The sequence below is a fragment of the Panthera leo genome, chromosome B2, assembly GCF_018350215.1.
Source record: "Panthera leo isolate Ple1 chromosome B2, P.leo_Ple1_pat1.1, whole genome shotgun sequence".
Taxonomy (NCBI): domain Eukaryota; kingdom Metazoa; phylum Chordata; class Mammalia; order Carnivora; family Felidae; genus Panthera; species Panthera leo.
In genome coordinates, this window is record NC_056683.1 from 28062838 (window position 1) to 28080630 (window position 17793).

A 17793-nucleotide genomic window follows, 5' to 3' on the forward strand; every position below is an offset into this window, starting at 1 on the left:
ATTGCTGGGTTGTAGGGTAATTCTGTTTTTAATTTTTTGAGGAACCTCCATACTGTTTTCTAGAGTAGCTGCACCAGCTTGCATTCCCACCAGCAATGCAAAAGAGATCCTCTTTCTCCGCTTCCTCGCCACAACTGTTGTTGCCTGAGTTGCTAATGTTAGCTATTCTGACAGGTGTGAGGTGGTGTCTCAGTGTGGTTTTGATTTGTATTTCCCTGATGATGAGTGATGTTGAGCATTTTTTCATGTGTCAGTTGGCCATCTGGATGTCTTCTTTGGAGAAGTGTCTATTCATGTCTTTTGCCCATTTCTTCACTGGATGATTTGTTTTTTGGGTGTTGAGTTGGATAAGTTCTTTATAGATTTTGGATACTAACCCTTTATCTGATATGTCATTTGCAAATATCTTCTCCCATTCTGTCAGTTGCCTTTTAGTTTTGCTGATTGTTTCCTTTGCTGTGCAGAAGCTTTTTATTTTGATGAGGTCCCAATAGTTCATTTTTGCTTTTGTTTCCCTTGCCTCCAGAGATGTGTTGAGTAAGAAGTTGCTGCGGCCAAGATCAAAGAGGTTTTTGCCTGCTTTCTCCTCGAGGATTTTGATGGCTTCCTGTCTTATATTTAGGTCTTTCATCCAGTTTGAGTTTATTTTTGTGTATGTTGTAAGAAAGTGGTCCAGGTTCATTCTTCTGCATGTCGTTGTCGTTTTCCCAGCACCAGTTGCTGAAGAGACTGTCTTTATTCTATTGGATATTCTTTCCTGCTTTGTCAAAGATTAGTTGGCCATACATTTGTGGGTCGATTTCTGGATTCTCTATTCTGTTCCATTGATCTGAGTGTCTGTTTTTGTGCCAGTGACTTTGCAATTCTTCAGAACGTGTCTACTGACACAAAGGCTAAAGATGGCAATTTTTATTGTTTAATCATATAAATACAGAGCCACCTCTATATAAGAGAATATAAATTGTGTTTTTGTCATATATGTTTTTTGTCAAAATTTCTTGCAAGAAGGTATAACTAGGGGCGCCTGGGTGGCTTGGTGGGTTGAGCGTCCGACTTCGGCTCAGGTCATGATCTCGCGGTCCGTGAGTTCGAGCCCCGCGTCGGGCTCTGTGCTGACAGCTCAGAGCCTGGAGCCTGCTTCCGATTCTGTGTCTCCCTCTCTCTCTGACCCTCCCCCATTCATGCTCTGTCTCTCTCTGTCTCAAAAATAAATAAACGTTAAAAAAAAATTTTTTTTTAAATTAAAAAAAAAAGAAGGTATAACTAAATGGTGATAAAAATTCTTAGAAATAAAAATTCTTATTTATTTATTTTGATCATATTTGGCTCACAAACTCTTTATAAACAGTATCTCATTAGAAAGCAAAGGCAGAGACTGATTTATTTTAATCAGATGATCTTCATTCTCCTGTTAATGAGGACTGGGCAAGTAGGAAATGTCAAAAGTTGCTAGACGGGAATTCCAAAGTTCAAAGTGTCAAGGGGAAAAGTTCTAAAAGAATATAAGGTCGTGTCTGTGGAGCAAAGTGTAGCACAGATGAAAGCTGTGGCTTAAAAGTTTGAGAAATGGGAATACGCCTAAATAAAATGAGTTATGACAGCAGAGAAGTCAGGAAGGAAGACTAGTTACCTAGATCATCAAGGAAGGTGTCCAGAACATCAGTTCTGACAGCATGAACTTTGGAGAAGTGGTGAATGATGCACACATGAAAGGAGAGATGTGTATAGCATTTACTGATATAACCTCTACACCAGGTCAATCTGGTGGTGCATAAAAAATTTTAATGAAAGGAAGAAAGAAAGAAAGAAAGAAAGAAAGAAAGAAAGAAAGAAAGAAAGAAAGAAAGAAAGACAGACATGCCAGGTACAGCCACCTGATATGAATGCAAACAGGAGAAATAGAGAGAAAGAATGATCTGGAGGAAAAGACGGAACAGACTCCTTTTGGAAGGATTTGTAGGGAAAGAGTGGAGGGAAAGTCAGACTTCATTCAGATGAAGAAATAGGAAAAATTGTTGAAAAAATGTTCAGGATATAGACGAGTTTGCTCAAAATTTAAAAAGGGATTCACAAGTGTAGTCCAGTTTCTATTTAAAAGGAATTAATGAAAACAAAAGCCCAAATGACCCATGTTAGAGAAACAAGGTATTTCTCCATTTCCAAATACTGTATTCATGATTAATAAGCTCTTCTCTTTAACCTGGTTGCTACATGCTAATATAAGGCAAATACTTTATTAGATCATTTTTTGCTAAATATAATTTTAAATTGTTAAGAACTTAGTTGGCTGTCCTATAGATTGTCAAATGAATTCTGGTCAAAGGCAGTATTTAATACATTTCTGCCAGAACTTCAAACACAATGATAGAATTATGTAAATTGACTCACTTTTCTAGGTTAAGTCTCCTCAAATATAAAAAGAATGTTGTTCATCAGCTAAGTTTCATAAGCTGGTGATACATTTAAAAACTACAAAGGTACTAGAGTTCTAACATGAGGTAGAAAATTGACTTACAAGTATAGGATTTCTTTTTTCCACCAGAAACTTTCCTAGACTCTTTCTAATTTGGTACATCAGGAAAACCAAATAATTAAATATCTTGCTTTGATGCTTTCATTAAATTGGCCCTAGAAAGAAGTTTCGTCTTAGTGGCACTTAAATTCTCCTTACTCTTATTCCCCTTGTCACATTCTAGCATTTAAAAACAAAACAAAACAAAACAAATCTTGTTTTTCCTTATTAAACTGGACATTCACCTGATATTGGTGCCCTGAAGTTTTTTTTCCCCCTTTTGTCACAAAATTATTAGATTCATATAATACAAAAAAGTGTGTTATTTGACTGTAATATAAGATATAGTAAAGTAGATGTTCACAGAAACCACTCTTAGTAGAACACAAAAATGCAGGAGGTATGGGGAGATGAAAAAAAAAAAAAAAAAAACTAGTATAACACATGATTGGGCTGGCAGAAAGTAAGGGAATTCCTCAGAAGCCTGAGAAGGAAAGTTCTTATCCACAGGAGTAAGCAGCACTGGAGCCACAGATTGATTGCCTTCCAATCTATGCTCAATCTTGGTGGCCTAGGTTCTGGATTTTAATGGACCACTCCTTAGGAGAAAGAAAACAAAACCAGAACCTGAACAGCCTAGATGATTAGATTAGAAACTAGAATTATAAGCTGGAGAACAGTGGTTCCAACCAGTCAGGAGAGAAGGCATAGAGAAGAAACACAGAGGAGACTCCCGTGGTGCAACTGTCATTTTACTCTTTAGGTGGGTGATAGGTTCATGGGGATTCACTTTCTTTTTATTCCCCAAATTATACATGTCTTATTCAATAAAATTGTTTTAGTTTAACTTGAAATAACTTTGCTGAACTCAAACCCATGTCAAAATATCAAGGGTAATTACAATTTATAAAATGATTTTTTTTTGCCCACAAAAAGCACACCTAATATGTTAAAATATCTGTAGACCTAAAGTCACCCATAGGAATGTTTAAACATTTTTACAATAACCCTTCTCCTCTGCCTCCTTATCCCCATCTTGTATTTGAAAAATCAGAGAAAATCCTGAACCATGGCTTGTTCAATTAATTAAAGTTTAATTCTGCACCAAGTTCAACATCCTCTTCATTTTGCTCTCAGTTTGCAACAGACAACCCTCTGTAATCAGTAGGATCACTGCAAATGACTTGTGAGTTCAGAAATCAAATTCATACACCGAAAGCAAAGAATGATCAAATATAAGGTTTCATGGGGTACCTGAGTGGCTCAGTAGGTTAAGCACCTCACTCTCAATTTAGGATAAGGTCATAATCTCACAGTTCATGAGATCAAGCCCTACTTTGGGCTCTGCCTACTTAGGATTCTCTCTCTCCCTCCCTCTCTGCCCCTCTCTCACACTCTCTCTCAAAATAAATAAACTTAAAAAAAAATAAAGCTTCATTTCAATTTTACAATCATTGAAAACAATTTCAAAATAGGAAATGCAAAATATTTTGAGGAATGGTCACTTACCAGAATATATGTCCAAATTCCTAAATGACAACCCAGAAGAGCCCAACATTCATTCAAATGCCAAAACTTTGTGCTGTTTTTAAAGAATCAATTTCTTTTATTTATATTATACCCAAATAGTGCTTGATTAATAAGGAATTTTTTTTCTGACAGTCCACAGACTACTTATAGAAAATACTAGGTGTTGAAATACAAAATTTAATATTTTCTCTTTGGAGTACTTGAAGAAATTAAAATAGATGTTGGAATTTGCTATTTTAATTTAGATTCACTTAAAATATGATCTGTTGGTGCACCTGGGTGGCTCAGTCTGTTGGATGTCTGACTTTGGCTCAGGTCATGATCTCGCGGTTCATGAGTTCTAGCCCCGGGTCAGGCTCTGTGCTAACAGCTCAGAGCCTGGAGCCTGCTTTGGATTCTGTCTCTCTCTCTCTCTCTCTCTCTCTCTCTCTCTCTCTCTCTCTCTCTCTCTCTGTGCCCCCTGCTTGCTCTCTTTCTCTCTCTCTCAAAAATAAATAAGTAAACATTTTTTAAAGTCATCTTTTTCTGTGAGGCTTCCCTGCTAAGCCATTTAACACTGAAACCCCTCCCTTAGCATTTCCTATCCTCCATTCTTCCTCCTTCTCATCCTTCTTATTCCTCTTCATTTTGAGATATAATTGACACATAAAATCATAACACATTTAAAGTATACATTGTGGTAATGTTATACACATTGTGAAAAGATTTGCCCCACTTAGTTAATTAACACATTCATCACCTCACTTTTTTTTCATGAGAACGTGTAAGATCTATTCTCTTAGCAAATTTCATTTATACAATACAGTGTTACAGTGTTGTCAACTATAGTCAACATGTTTTATATTAGATCCTAAGATCTTATTTATCTTATAGTTGAAAATGTGTACCCTTTTATCAACCTCCCCCTATTTCTCCCACCCCCTAGCTACTGGCAGCCACTTTTCTACTCTCTATTTCTATGAGTTGGATCTTCCCTTTCTCTCTCTCTCTCTCTCTCTCTCTCTCTCTCTCTCTCTCTCTCTCTCTCAGATTCTACATCTAAGTGATACCATGCAGTATTTGTCTTTATTTGTCTAGCTTATTTCACATAACACAATGCCCTTGAGTTCCATCTATGTTATAACAAATAACAGGTTTGTTTTCTTTCTCATGGCTGAATAACTTTCCCTTGTACATATACACCACATTTTCTGTATCCGTGTATCCACTGATAAACACTTAGGTGTTTCCATATCTTGGCATTTGTAAATAATGTGAACATAGGAGAATATTTGTGAACATAGGAGTGTAGATATTGCTTCAATATCCTATTTTTATTTCCTTTTAATATATACCCAGAAGTGGGATTGTTGGGTCATATGGGGGTTTGGGCTTTTATTTATTTTTTTGGAGGGACATACATACTGTCTGCACAGATTTACATTCTGCCAACAGCGCACAAGGATTCTCTTTCTTCCACATCTTCAAAAACACTTATTATCTCTTGTCCTTTTAATGATAGCCATTTGAAGAGGTATGAGGTTGTATCTCATTAAGGATTTAATTTGTATTTCTCTGAATATTAGTGATATTGACAACCTGTTCATATACCTTCTGGCTATCCGTATGTCTTCTTTAGAAAAATATAAATTCAGTTCCTCTGCTTATCTTGTAATCAGATTGGGTTTTTTTTGATGAGTTCTAGAAGCTCTTTATACATTTTAGATATTAACCCCCTTATCAGATATGATTAGCAAGTATTTTCTCACATTCTGCAGGTTGTCTTTTCATTTTGTTGATGGTTTCCTTTCCTGTACAGACGCCTTGATTTAAAAAAAAAAGTTTTTATTAAAAAAAAATTTAAATGTAATCTCTGCCCTCAATATGGGGCTGGAACTCAAACCCCAGATTAAGAGTCATATGCTCTGCTGACTGAGCCATTCAGGTACCGTTCCTATACAGAAGTTTTTTGTTTGATGTAGTTCCACTTGTTTATTTTTGTTTTTGTTGCCTTTGCTTTTGGTGTCAAATCTAAAAAAATCATCACCAAGACCGATGTTAAGGGAACTTTCTATGTTTCCTTCCAGAAGTTTAATGGTTTCAGGTCTTATGTTCACGACTTTAAACTATTTTGAGTTAATTTTTGTGTAATTTTTGTGTAAGATAGGGTCCCCGGTTCCATTCTTTTGCATATAGCTGTCCAGTTTTCCCAGCACCAGTCATTGAAAAGATTATGCTTTTTCTATTTATATTCTCGGCTCCTTTGTTGTAAATTAACTGACCAGAGGTGCCTGGGTGTCTCAGTCAAGTGTCTGACTTCAGCTCAGGTCATGATCTCACAGTTAGTGAGTTCAGTCCCCATATCAGACTTTCTGCTGTCAGCACAGAGCCTGCTTCAGATCCTCTGTCTCCATCTCTCTGCCCCTCCCCTCCTCATGCTTGCTCTCTCTCTCTCTCTCAAATATAAACATTAAAAAAAGTATTAAAATTTTAATACTTGCATGCGTTTCTTTCTGGGCTCTTTATTCTGTTCCATTGATCTATGTGTCCGTTTTTATGCCGATTCCATACTGTTTTGATTCCTATAGCTTTGTGATATATTTTGAAATCAGGAAGTGTGATGCCTCCAGCTTTTTTCTTCTTTCTCAAGATTGCTTTGGCTATTTGGGGTCTTTTGCAGTACCATACAAACTTTAGGGTTGCTTGTTATATTTCTGTGTAAAATGTCATTGGAATTTTAATAGGGACTGCATCAAATCTGTAGATTGCTTTGAGTAGAATGAACATTTTAATAATATTCTTCTAATCTATGAACACAGAATCTTTCTATTTATTTGTGTCATCTTCAATTTATTTCATTAATGTCTTACAGGTTTTAGTGTACAGATCTTTTACCTCATTGGTTAAATTGATTCCTAGGTATTCTATTCTTTTGATGTAATTGTAAATAGGAATATTTTCTTGATTTCTCTTTCTGGTAGTTCATTGTTAGTGTATAAAAACACAACTTATTTTATATCCTTCAACTGTACTGAGCTTATTTATTGCTCTAAATTTTTCAGTGGAGTCTTTAGAGATTTTTTGTATATAATGTCATATCATCTACAAATAGTTCTACTTTTTCTTTCACATTTTGATGCCATTTATTTTCTTTTCTTACCCAATTGATGTTGAATTTTGTCAAATGCTTTTTCTGCATCTGTTGAAGTGATCATATAATTTTTATCCTTCATTTTGTTAATGTGGTGTATTAATTGATTTTCAAATGCTGAACCATCTTTGCATCCATGGGATAAATCTCACTTGACCATAGTATACGATCCTTTTAATCCATTGTTGAATTCAGCTCGCCAATGCAACTATATTCATCTGGCATATTTGCCTGTAATTTTCTTCTCTTGTAGTGTCCTTAATTAGTTTGATATCAGGGTAATGCTGCCTTCATGAAATAAGTTTGAAAGTGTTTCTTCTTCTACTTTTTGGAAGAGCCTGAGAAAATTTTGTATTAATTCTTCTTTAAATGTTTGGTAGAATTCACCAGTGAAGCCATCTGGTCCTATACTTTCACTTGTTGGAAAGTATTTTTATTACAGACTCGTTCTCCTATAGTAGTAATTGATCTGTTCAGATTTTCTATTTCTTTGCAATTCAATCTTGTTTGATTGTATGTTTGTAGGTATTTACCCATTTATTTTAGGTTGTCCAATTTTTTCTTTCTTTTTTTTTTTTTGTCTATAATTACTTATAGTAGTCTCTTAGGGTCCTTCGTACTTATGTGGTATCAGTTGTAATGTCTCCTTTTTTATTTATAATTTTATTTTGTTCTCTTTATTTTCTTGGCAAGTCTAGCTAATGGTTTGTCTATTTCGTTTTTTCTTTTCAAAAACAACTCAATTTTGTTGATTTCTTCTATTGCCATTTTAGTCTCTATTTTGTTTATCTCTGCTCTAATCTTTGTTATTTTCTTCCTTCCACTAACTTTGGGTTTACTTTGTTCTTTTTCTAGGTCCTTGAAATATAAAGTCAGGTTGTTTATTTGAGCTCTTTTTTTTTCTTAAAGCAGGCATTTATCATTATCATTTTCTTCTTAGAACTGTTTTTGCTACATCCCATAAGTTTTGGTATGTTATGTTTCCATTTTCATTTGTCTCAAGATATTTTTTAATTTCCCTTTTGATTTTCTTTGACTCATAGGTTGTTCAGTAACATGTTAAGTTTCCATTTATTAGTGAATTTTCTAGTTTTCTTCTTGTATTGATTCCTGGTTTCATACCATTATGGTCAGAAAAGATGTTTTATATGATTTCAATCTTCTTAAATTTACTAAGACTTGTTTTGTGGTCTAACATACAATATATCCAGGAGCATGTTCTACATGCTTTAAGCTTTGGCTTAAACCCCCTATTTCTTCTTTATTTCTCCATAGCATTTGTCATATCTAACATATCACAAATTTTTTTAATGTTTTTATTTTTTACCTTCCCCATTAGAATGTAAACTGTGTAGGTACAGGGATTTCTGCCATTTCATTCCTACTCTGTCTCACTTAGAAGAGTACCTAGCACATAGTATATATGCACTAAATATTCTTGAATAAATGAATGAAAGAAGGCCACCTATAGTCAACTATTTTGAATAATGATGAGAGGAAAAATACACCTAAGAACTCTTGACATTAGTCAAGATTTTTATTTACTATAATTATTAGGGTTTGCCAATGCAGTAATTTAGGAGTATTGCCAGCAACCCTCCGTCTTCTGTGCCTCGCTACCAAATCAGAATTATAGAGCAGGGTACATTCATTCAAAGATTTTTCTCCCTTTGACCACTTTTTGAATCAAATAAACATTATAGAAAAATCCCTTATTTCCAATAGATCTTGCCAAAACCCTCCAAACAATGTTTCAACACACTCCCCAAAGAAGAAACCCAATGCTGGGAATGAGTCAAGCAATCAGTTAGCAGCTGCCATTCTTAGGTTACTTTCCATACCCTGTTTTTTCTCTCCATTTAAAATCCTTAAACCTTCAAGTTCTTTTAATTTCTTCTGGTGAGAGATTTAATTATTGGTATTTTTAATAGTACATGTTCACTACAGGAATGATGAAAGGCAATTAGCATCATGATTGAGAGAAGCTAAAGCATGCTGTGGTGATGATGAAAGTGAGCAGTGAAGGAACACTGAGTGATGGCAATGGACCTAAACACCCACCAAGACGGAGACGTTCAACCTCATGCAGCTACTACTAACTTATAATAAACTCTATATTCATAAAGCAGCTCAAAATCCCCAAAAGAGTCAACTTAATTCTTAGCATTATATTTTCTTTACATGCTGAATTATAAAATCTCAGTGCAATCTCAGCATTGAAAACTGTAATTTGCATGTGTTTCCTCTATGTGCCACCTTTGTAGAAGCAGAGTTATGTGGACTAAAAATTATCTACTTGCACTCTGATTTTGGTCCATAACAATTTCCTTAGCTGGCTCAATAGTAAAATAAACTTAGGTAAAATAATCAATTTTCTCTTTTATCACACTGGTTTCTTACTGGTTTCATCCAACTATTAATTCAACACTTTATCTAGCTTATAGAAGTTGATAGTATACAGAAGTTGATACACAGTGAAATGAAAACAAAAAGATATTATTAACTAGCCACTGCTGTTTCTAAATGGGATAGAAACTTATTTATCTGTAGATCAGTTAGTGTCATTTGTCCTAGGGATTTCAGAAGGAGTTATAATAAGATTTCTCAGTTTATTTAATAATGCTAGCTACTCAAATTCTAAATGCAATCCTAACCTTCTACAGAAATTTACTAGTCTACATAGGCAGGTATATAGCTTTAACTGATGGACTTATTTTATGTATGAATCTTATTCATCATTTAGAGTTTACAGAAAATGCAATAACCTCACTTTTAACTAATTACATGGAATATAACATAAACAATGTTGTCCAAACTTTAGGTATTCTTATTCTACTTTCATGATTTTCATCAGCTCCATTGTACTATCCCTTCTTAATAGAACTCTTTAAATTCCCTTAATATATTTCTTTGTAAACCTATCTTTATCTTCATTCCAAGTGATAGTAACTATGAAATCATCCATTTGATTCATGAATTAATTTAAAAAATATGTGTCTATCACACACTTTGTGACACATTTTGGGGAGCTTAAAATACAACTATAACAATCCTCTGTCATGAGGATTACATTCTAATGAAGAAGGTAATCAATCAGCCAATCAATCAATACAGGGCATTCTACAAATACAATGTTAGCTAAGTGCTATGAAGAAAGCTAAAGGAAAGTGGGGGGGAGGGGAAGATGGAGTAGAGTAAATGACCTCTGAAGTAGTGATATTTGAATGGAGACTTGACTGCAAACCCATGAAGGCCTCAGCAATGGAAAACAGAATGGTAAATGCCCCATTGTGAAAATACTCGAGGAATAGCAAGAAGGCTGATGTGCTGAAACAAAGAAAGGAAGCCAGAGAGGCCTGGAGGTGAGACTTCAGGGTCAAGCAAGGTCCAAAACAGATAGGATCTCATAGGTCCTGGGAAGAAGTTTGGATTTTCTTTTGAATATAATGAGAAATCATTGGAGAATTTTTAGCAGGGGAATGACATTAAATGTTTTTCACTCATAATCATTACTCAGGCTTTTGTGTGAACTGACCTTGGAGTAGAAATTCTGGGAACCACTTAGAAGGTTTCTAAAGTTAAGGGGGCCGTGAGGAGTGGGATGGTAGTAATGGTGGAGGTGGAGGAAATAGGTGGATTGGCTAGTTAGTTTTTTTTTCTCTGATACATACAAAGAATAAATAAACCTTTCTTGATAGTTGTACATGTTTCATCCATGTTCTACCTGAAAGTATTTCACATCTGGCATTCTGGCTCCCATCCTCTGTGAGATACTGGTGCAGTGGTTTGACTTCAGGCTCTGAAATCAGACTGCTTGGGTTTGAGTACATTATCTGACTTATTGTTTGGCAGACCTTTTAAAGTTTCTATTTCTTTGTCTTAGATAATGAGGATCTTATAGCTCTATCAGATCATAGGGTTATTAGAAGTATTCAGCTGGATAATGCATGTGCAGTGCTTAGCACAGTACTTGGTGGATAATAAGTAATGACCATCGTAGCTATGTAAATAACATATATCACGAAGATATCCAGTTCTTATTTTGTTTTCTCACTACAACCATAATGAGCACATATTAACCTTACAAATATATTTGCTCATTTTTAGTCATTGTTGTTACCCTTAAGAAGAACCAATATGTCTTAATTGGGCATTTAATACATAGAATTAATATATTACAAATGTGGTGGTAATTTCCAAATAATTTTAGTGCTTCAGATTCAAAGTTCCAGGGGTTTTTTGCTCTTGTGCTCACACAGGTGAAATAACAGCTGGAACTCACCAGAATTCTACTTGTCAAAAAATCTGCATGCAGTGGCATAAAACTAACACAGGTGCCCCAGCATGCTGACAAAGAATAAATAGAAGCACATGTTCTGAAAGGTACATAATACTTCACTTCTTAAAATACTACTTATAAAATGTGGTCAGCTTTGTTCTGCAAATTGGCTGACACCTAACATATAAAGGAGCTGCTGTTGGTGCCCCAGTGGCCATGCCACCTGGATTCTCTTTATCTTGTTTATTATTACTAACTGTTTCAAAAACACTTTGGAGATTTTAAAGAAAGGGATAGATTGTGATCTCTGCTTTGAGTGTGGTCCTGCTAGGAGGCCAAATGACTTTTTAAAGGTCCCTTTAGTGACATGGTATGTCTTAACTGATACTTTCCTTTTAAAAACAACTGTCCTTTTGGGGAGCTCCCAGAAAGGATATTAGGGATTATGTTTGAATAAAAACACTGGAATTTGCTTTCCTATCCCCCCTTTTTTTAAGGAAGAAATCTTCGTGGAATGTGGAAAAGAAATGAGTTTGAGCATACTAAATCCAAATAATGCAACACTGATCTCTCTTAGTCACAAGTCAATACAATAGCAAAAGCCCCAATAACGTTCAACTCACTTTTGGGAGACAGGACCCATGACGTGCTCTGCCTGTGCGAGATAGACGGGTGGTCTGAAGAATGTGATTCTCCTATAAAAACAAGGGCATACACACACACACACTTACAAAAACTTCTTGCAGGAGGCCTTCCAAGGAATCCCTGTGTCGCCACCCCCAATCCTTCTAACTTAAATTGAAGAGCCTTCTTAATTTTCAAGCTTTCCCTAAGTAACACCAAATGTTGGGCTTTGCAGTGCTTTCCTGATTTGATTCTTACGTGACCAGCCTAATCAACCATCATTTGAGAATAAGCTCCCTAGCTTAATCCTTAATTTTCTTCCAACCACTGAAACTATGATGGCCAGAGAAGGTTTGCTTATCACTCAATTGCCTCCCCTCAGCCATCCACCAAAATGAATGTGAAAGAGTAAATTTCAAGATAGAAATGAGACAAGGCTCTTTCAAACTCAGGACTGGGTTATCGACAAAATCTTTTGATTTAGCCCAAATCTACCTGAGAGTTTTTACAAAGTGCTCACTTAGTTTTACAATTCGTTTATCAGTAGAGCTGGGTCCAAATTAACCTAGATTTGCAGTAGAAACATATGAGAGAAATACTAGGGACAGCATGCTCTAACACTGTCTTCCTAGTATGTTTCTCTAAGTCTGAATAATACAAGGTATTAGCAATGCCCTTGGGAACTGGTAAAAAAAAAACTAGATTACTCTACCTGGAGTAAATATTTCTTCTTCAGGACTTTTGTAGTAACTGAATCATTCTACATATTAAAAAAATGTAATAAGTGCCCCATTTATGGAGAATTTTACTGTTAAAATGTAGAAATACTATGGTTGGAATATTTTATAAAAGAGCCAAAACACATAGTAAATTAAGATTGATTTGCATGAAATTTTGCAGATACCCAGATGATAATATAAAAAAAGGAAACAAACTTTGTTTGAACTCTATTGCTGTTATATTAGGTTATCCCCTTGTCTGTACTCTACTCCTGTTCCTAATTTAACACCTGTAAATTGCCATGGAAATTGCATATAAAATGTAAATTTCATATTGCAAAGGTAGGGAGGTCAAATTGTATATGAGTCAGAATTTTATTAGAATTTCTTTAGCTCATGCCTTTCCCCATCCTTAAAAACGTGGGTAATTCATTTTCTATCATTTTTTGTATCTTGTAGTGTTTGGCAATGGTTAGCAAAAGTGGTCAGGAGAGCCGGGAGGCATTGCTAGGACTATAAACCATGGCAAAGAGATGAAACACATTGAGTTTGAACTTAAAAGTCTTCTAATTCACTTTTTAAAATTAATTTCTTGAACAAATAGAAAAATTGGAGAAGGTCCTGGTGGCTTCAATGATACTGAACACTTGAACTAAAGGGCTGGTTAAGTGCAAGAAAGGTCTGGCTGTGCATCTCTGAAGTAATGAGGTGAGTCCTGGAGTTGTACTTTTATTGTTCATTACATTAGCTTTCTTCTTTCTACAAATGGGACTTGTTGATTCATTGCTAAAATGGTCTGAAAGCTAAGGCATCAGAGAAATTCTTTCCCAGGTGCACTTATATATACTAATCCTTCTGAAATGTTTCATCAGCTCGAGTTTTCTAGCAGGAGCAGTGGGTCATGCTTGTCTTTGCCAAAGTGCCTTTCATCTTTTTTGGTCAATGTACCTTTGATCTTTTCTAATTTCTTGCCTGGCCTTTCTCTCTCTGCCTCTCCCTCCTCTATCCCCTCTCTTTCTCAGTTTTGAGAGCCAAGAGTATGGGGTCCAATTCCCACAATGCACAGAGCCATGCTCAGGAGGACTGTTCTAGAGTCACGAGGAGCTTGCCAGGACAGCAGCAGAGTGCAAAGCCTTGAAAGGGGCTTCTATACATGTGTTCTCTGTTCCTCATGTCTCAGACTCAATGAAGTTACAGAGCAGCTTCTAAGAGGACTTTCATTCCCATGGTTAATTTTTTGCCTTTATAAAAACAATTGTCATCTGGGTATCTGCAAAATTTCATGCAAATCAATCTTAATTTACTATGTGTTTGGGCCCTTTCATAAAATATTCTGACCATAGTATTTCTACATTTTAACTGTAAAATTCTACCATGATTTTCAATTAGTACCATAGTGAGAGAGCATATCCTAAGCGTATGTGCCAAGTATATGTCATTTTTCCACAGTGGACAGAGCACTTCAGCTTCCTCAGTTCCCAAATCCTGAATCTTTCTCCAATTCTGCATCTACTGTTATGTTCTGTGTTTCTCTACTATATTAGCTTATAACAGGTTAATGGGAAGCACAGCTCATAGTTCATATGATGTGCTTTGAAAACTAAGTGCTGTGAAAAGTATTGTTTTTATTATTGTCATTTTTGTTATTATCATTATGCAAAGTCCTTGTAGCAAAAATTATAGTATCTATTTTCCAAATCTATTCTGAATCTATCTCTGAGCTAGAACTAGAATCTAGACTTTCTTAAAATCTCCATTTGCAGTGCTTGCAGTTACTTCATACACTTCCTTTGATAGGAAAGCATTTAACTTTTCTTTTCTCCTGAGTGCCCCAGGCAGTCAACAGATGTGCCAAGACCTCAATAGGCAGGTGGGCATCAAAGACTCAGGATAGTGTGACTCCAGATGGCTAAACCTAGATGATGCGTTCTCCCCCAATAAGTGTAAATTTCCCATTCTTTGTTCCTTAATTAAAGCAGAAGGGGGTGCCTGAGTAGCTCAATTGGTTAGGAGTCTGACTCTTGATTTAAGCTCAGGTAATGATCTCACAGTTTGTGAGATCATGCCCTGTGTTGGGCTCTGCGCTAGAGGCGTGGAGCCTGCCTGGGATTGTCTCTCTGCCTCTGCCTTTCTCTCTTTCTCTCTCAAAAATAAATAACCCCCCTAAAAACCATTTTAAAAAGCAGCAAAGCTTAAAGGTAATCATTATTTTAAAGATAATTTTTTAAATAACGAAAGGAGAAATTCTAATTGTTATCTTTCCCCAGTTTTTCTGCCATATGAATGTATACATTCAGTTCAAAGCTCTCTTTTGCTGGCAATTTGTTCCAAATGTTTGAGCTTCCTGCTACTACCACTCATTGATCAACTCCATGCTGTCTTAGCAGCTATAGGCTGGTCAAAGATTATTCTTGACTTAAACTGTTCACTAGGAAGTTCTTAGGTGACTGAGCATTGATTTATATCTTCACAGGGAGAGAGAGGGAAAGAAAAAACTGACGAAGAGATCCTGTTGAAGGAGTCCTCCTTCCCCAGTTAAAAGGTAGACATTTCCACTCTTTTTGAGTTCCCACCACCTGCTAGTTACTTAACTTTGGTAGGTAGCCCTAGATGCAGCCTAATTTGTGTATATTACACTCATTTATTTGTGCCTTTAGTATTGGCAACAACCTGAAGTCACAAACTGCTTAATAAAGAAAAGTCCAAACAAAATATAAGCAACTCCTTACGAGCGTTCTTTATTCTCAGTTAATTACACCATCCATTAACTGATGCTAATCTCCAACTGACAATCACCTGATCTCTCAGGGTAGGTTCCTGTAATACAGTATAGTTTTGGCATAACTACAGGACTAGAAATCCCAGTAGATCATAGCTATCCACTTATAAATTATAATTTTCCTCTATGTGGAAGAAAATATTCAAGAAATATATGATTCACATACTAAGAAATGAAAACAATTTATTTTTTGTCCTACTTTCTCAAATTGCTTGAAGGCAAAAAAATGTTAAACGGATAATATCTTTCAACACTGAATTTATTTCTCAGCTTAATTTAAGCATAGAAATTATGTGCCAGATGGCATAATCAACATGTTCTGTTGAAAGATTGCAATTTTATTCTTATAAGAAAAAATAAAGCATTTTTCCACGTGGTCTACTCAGTGGGAAAGAAAGTTTATATATGTTCACCCTAACAATGCCATCTTTGGCAAGGAAAATGACAATGGCTTTGAAGTATTAATTGAGCTCTTTTCCTGCTCTTGCTTTGTCTCATCCTGCCATAGATTTCACATAAGATTCATGGTGAATAACTGGAAAGTGAAATAGTAAAAAGAATAACCATGAATATAGTAAAATTTGTCTTAGTGCCATTTGGACATTTAAAGATGTCTGAAATGCACTTCATTTTTAATCATGTCGTAACTGTATTTCATTCAATATCCTGAACTTTGTGCTACAAATCAGAATATGCCCTAGGCTCTTTCCTCCCAAGGAGGTCATTCAAAGATTTGCCTATCTTAGGAGAGATGGGAACTGACTGTTTTCACAACTCATTCCATTTTTATGTGACATTTCTATTCCCAACACTTCCATAAAGCACTTGGCCAAGGAACTTAGTCATGAGCTAAAGGGAAAAGCATGATGTTTATAAAGATGGAAGGTACAAACAGTTAACTGATACAAAAATTTGAGCACTTGGAGTGTCAAGAAGAGAAAGGGAAAGGAGAAAAAGGAAGGAAAGGGGAGAAAAAGAAGGGAGATCAGAGGAGAGGAGGGGGTAATCAATGAATACAGAAAAACAAACACATGTAAAATAATTAGTGACTTTGTCTCTGAAAAATGAATGCCCTTCCTATAAAAGATAAATTATTGCTAGAGAAGATGGGACATTTCTGATTACTTTGAACAAAAATTTTAAATGATTATTAAAATAGATACTTGGAATAAAGTATGTATTCTGATGAAATTATAACTTCTCAATCTACATTTTTTGAAAACAACAAGAAGTCTAATAATCATGTCACCGTGACAAGTTTTTTTTCAACTGCAGGTTAAGATTGTTCCTTCTTATCTTTAAAACATCTGTATTTTGATGGCTAGTCAACTCTGGGCATTTCTGCCCTGAAAATGATAGCCTGCTTGGGATTATTATGCTAAAATACATTTTTCAAACTTTTCGTGTAAATGCATTTGCTTGTAATATTGGATATACTTCAGGAGAACAATATTACAATCTTATTAAGACATGTAAATCTCATTTCTTGAGTATCAAATGTTTTCCCCATCATTATTCTCAGGTTAAATACACTAGACTATGATCTCTTACACAGATTACACCTACATACATATAACCACCTACTAAATTTACTAGGTATCAAGCAGGTCACTGCTTATACATGGTTCAAAAATGACAAATCATATCATTTGACATGTTGGTCACTTATTCTGTGCTTGGAATGCTATAAGAAGTGCTACATCATGTCTGGAGTCAAGTCTGAATTTTCTATGTGTTCCAATCCCATTTCTTTTCTGATACAAATGTAAACAATACAGAATAAGAAAATTTATTTTTTTAAGTGATTTGCCTTTTAGTTTGTATTTTAAATTAAGGCAACTGAAAATAAATAGCCCAAATAAACGCAACATGATTTATAAGACAATGTGAGCAGAAAAGCTACATGTCAGTGGATTTAAACAAGAAAAGGAAGAATCAAGCATGTAGAGAAAGACCACAAAGTTTACATCCAACATAACAAGTGGGAAGGAAATTTCAAGGAGACAGAAGGTATCACTGTCAAAAGCAATATAGAGGTCTAGGAAAATAACTCAAAACTGTCCACTGGGTCTGGCTGATCAGAAGTTACTTATTGGGAGATTCAGTGGAAAGGTGGGGTCTGAAGCCAAAGTGCAAGAGTTTGAGGTGTGAATGTGCAGTAAGAAAACAGGCAGCAAATAAATAATCTTCTGTAGAATTTAGAGCTACCATCCTCTATTT

At 35.4% G+C, this 17793-nt stretch overlaps 1 long non-coding RNA gene across 1 annotated transcript in view; it reads right to left on the bottom strand.

Moving 5' to 3' along the window:
• Positions 1–17793, bottom strand: part of LOC122219635 — a 51611-nt gene that overhangs the window by 26269 nt on the left and 7549 nt on the right. The window contains exon 2 of the long non-coding RNA XR_006202502.1: positions 12075–12146. This is a non-coding gene — a long non-coding RNA (uncharacterized LOC122219635). The remainder of the gene's footprint in view (positions 1–12074; positions 12147–17793) is intronic.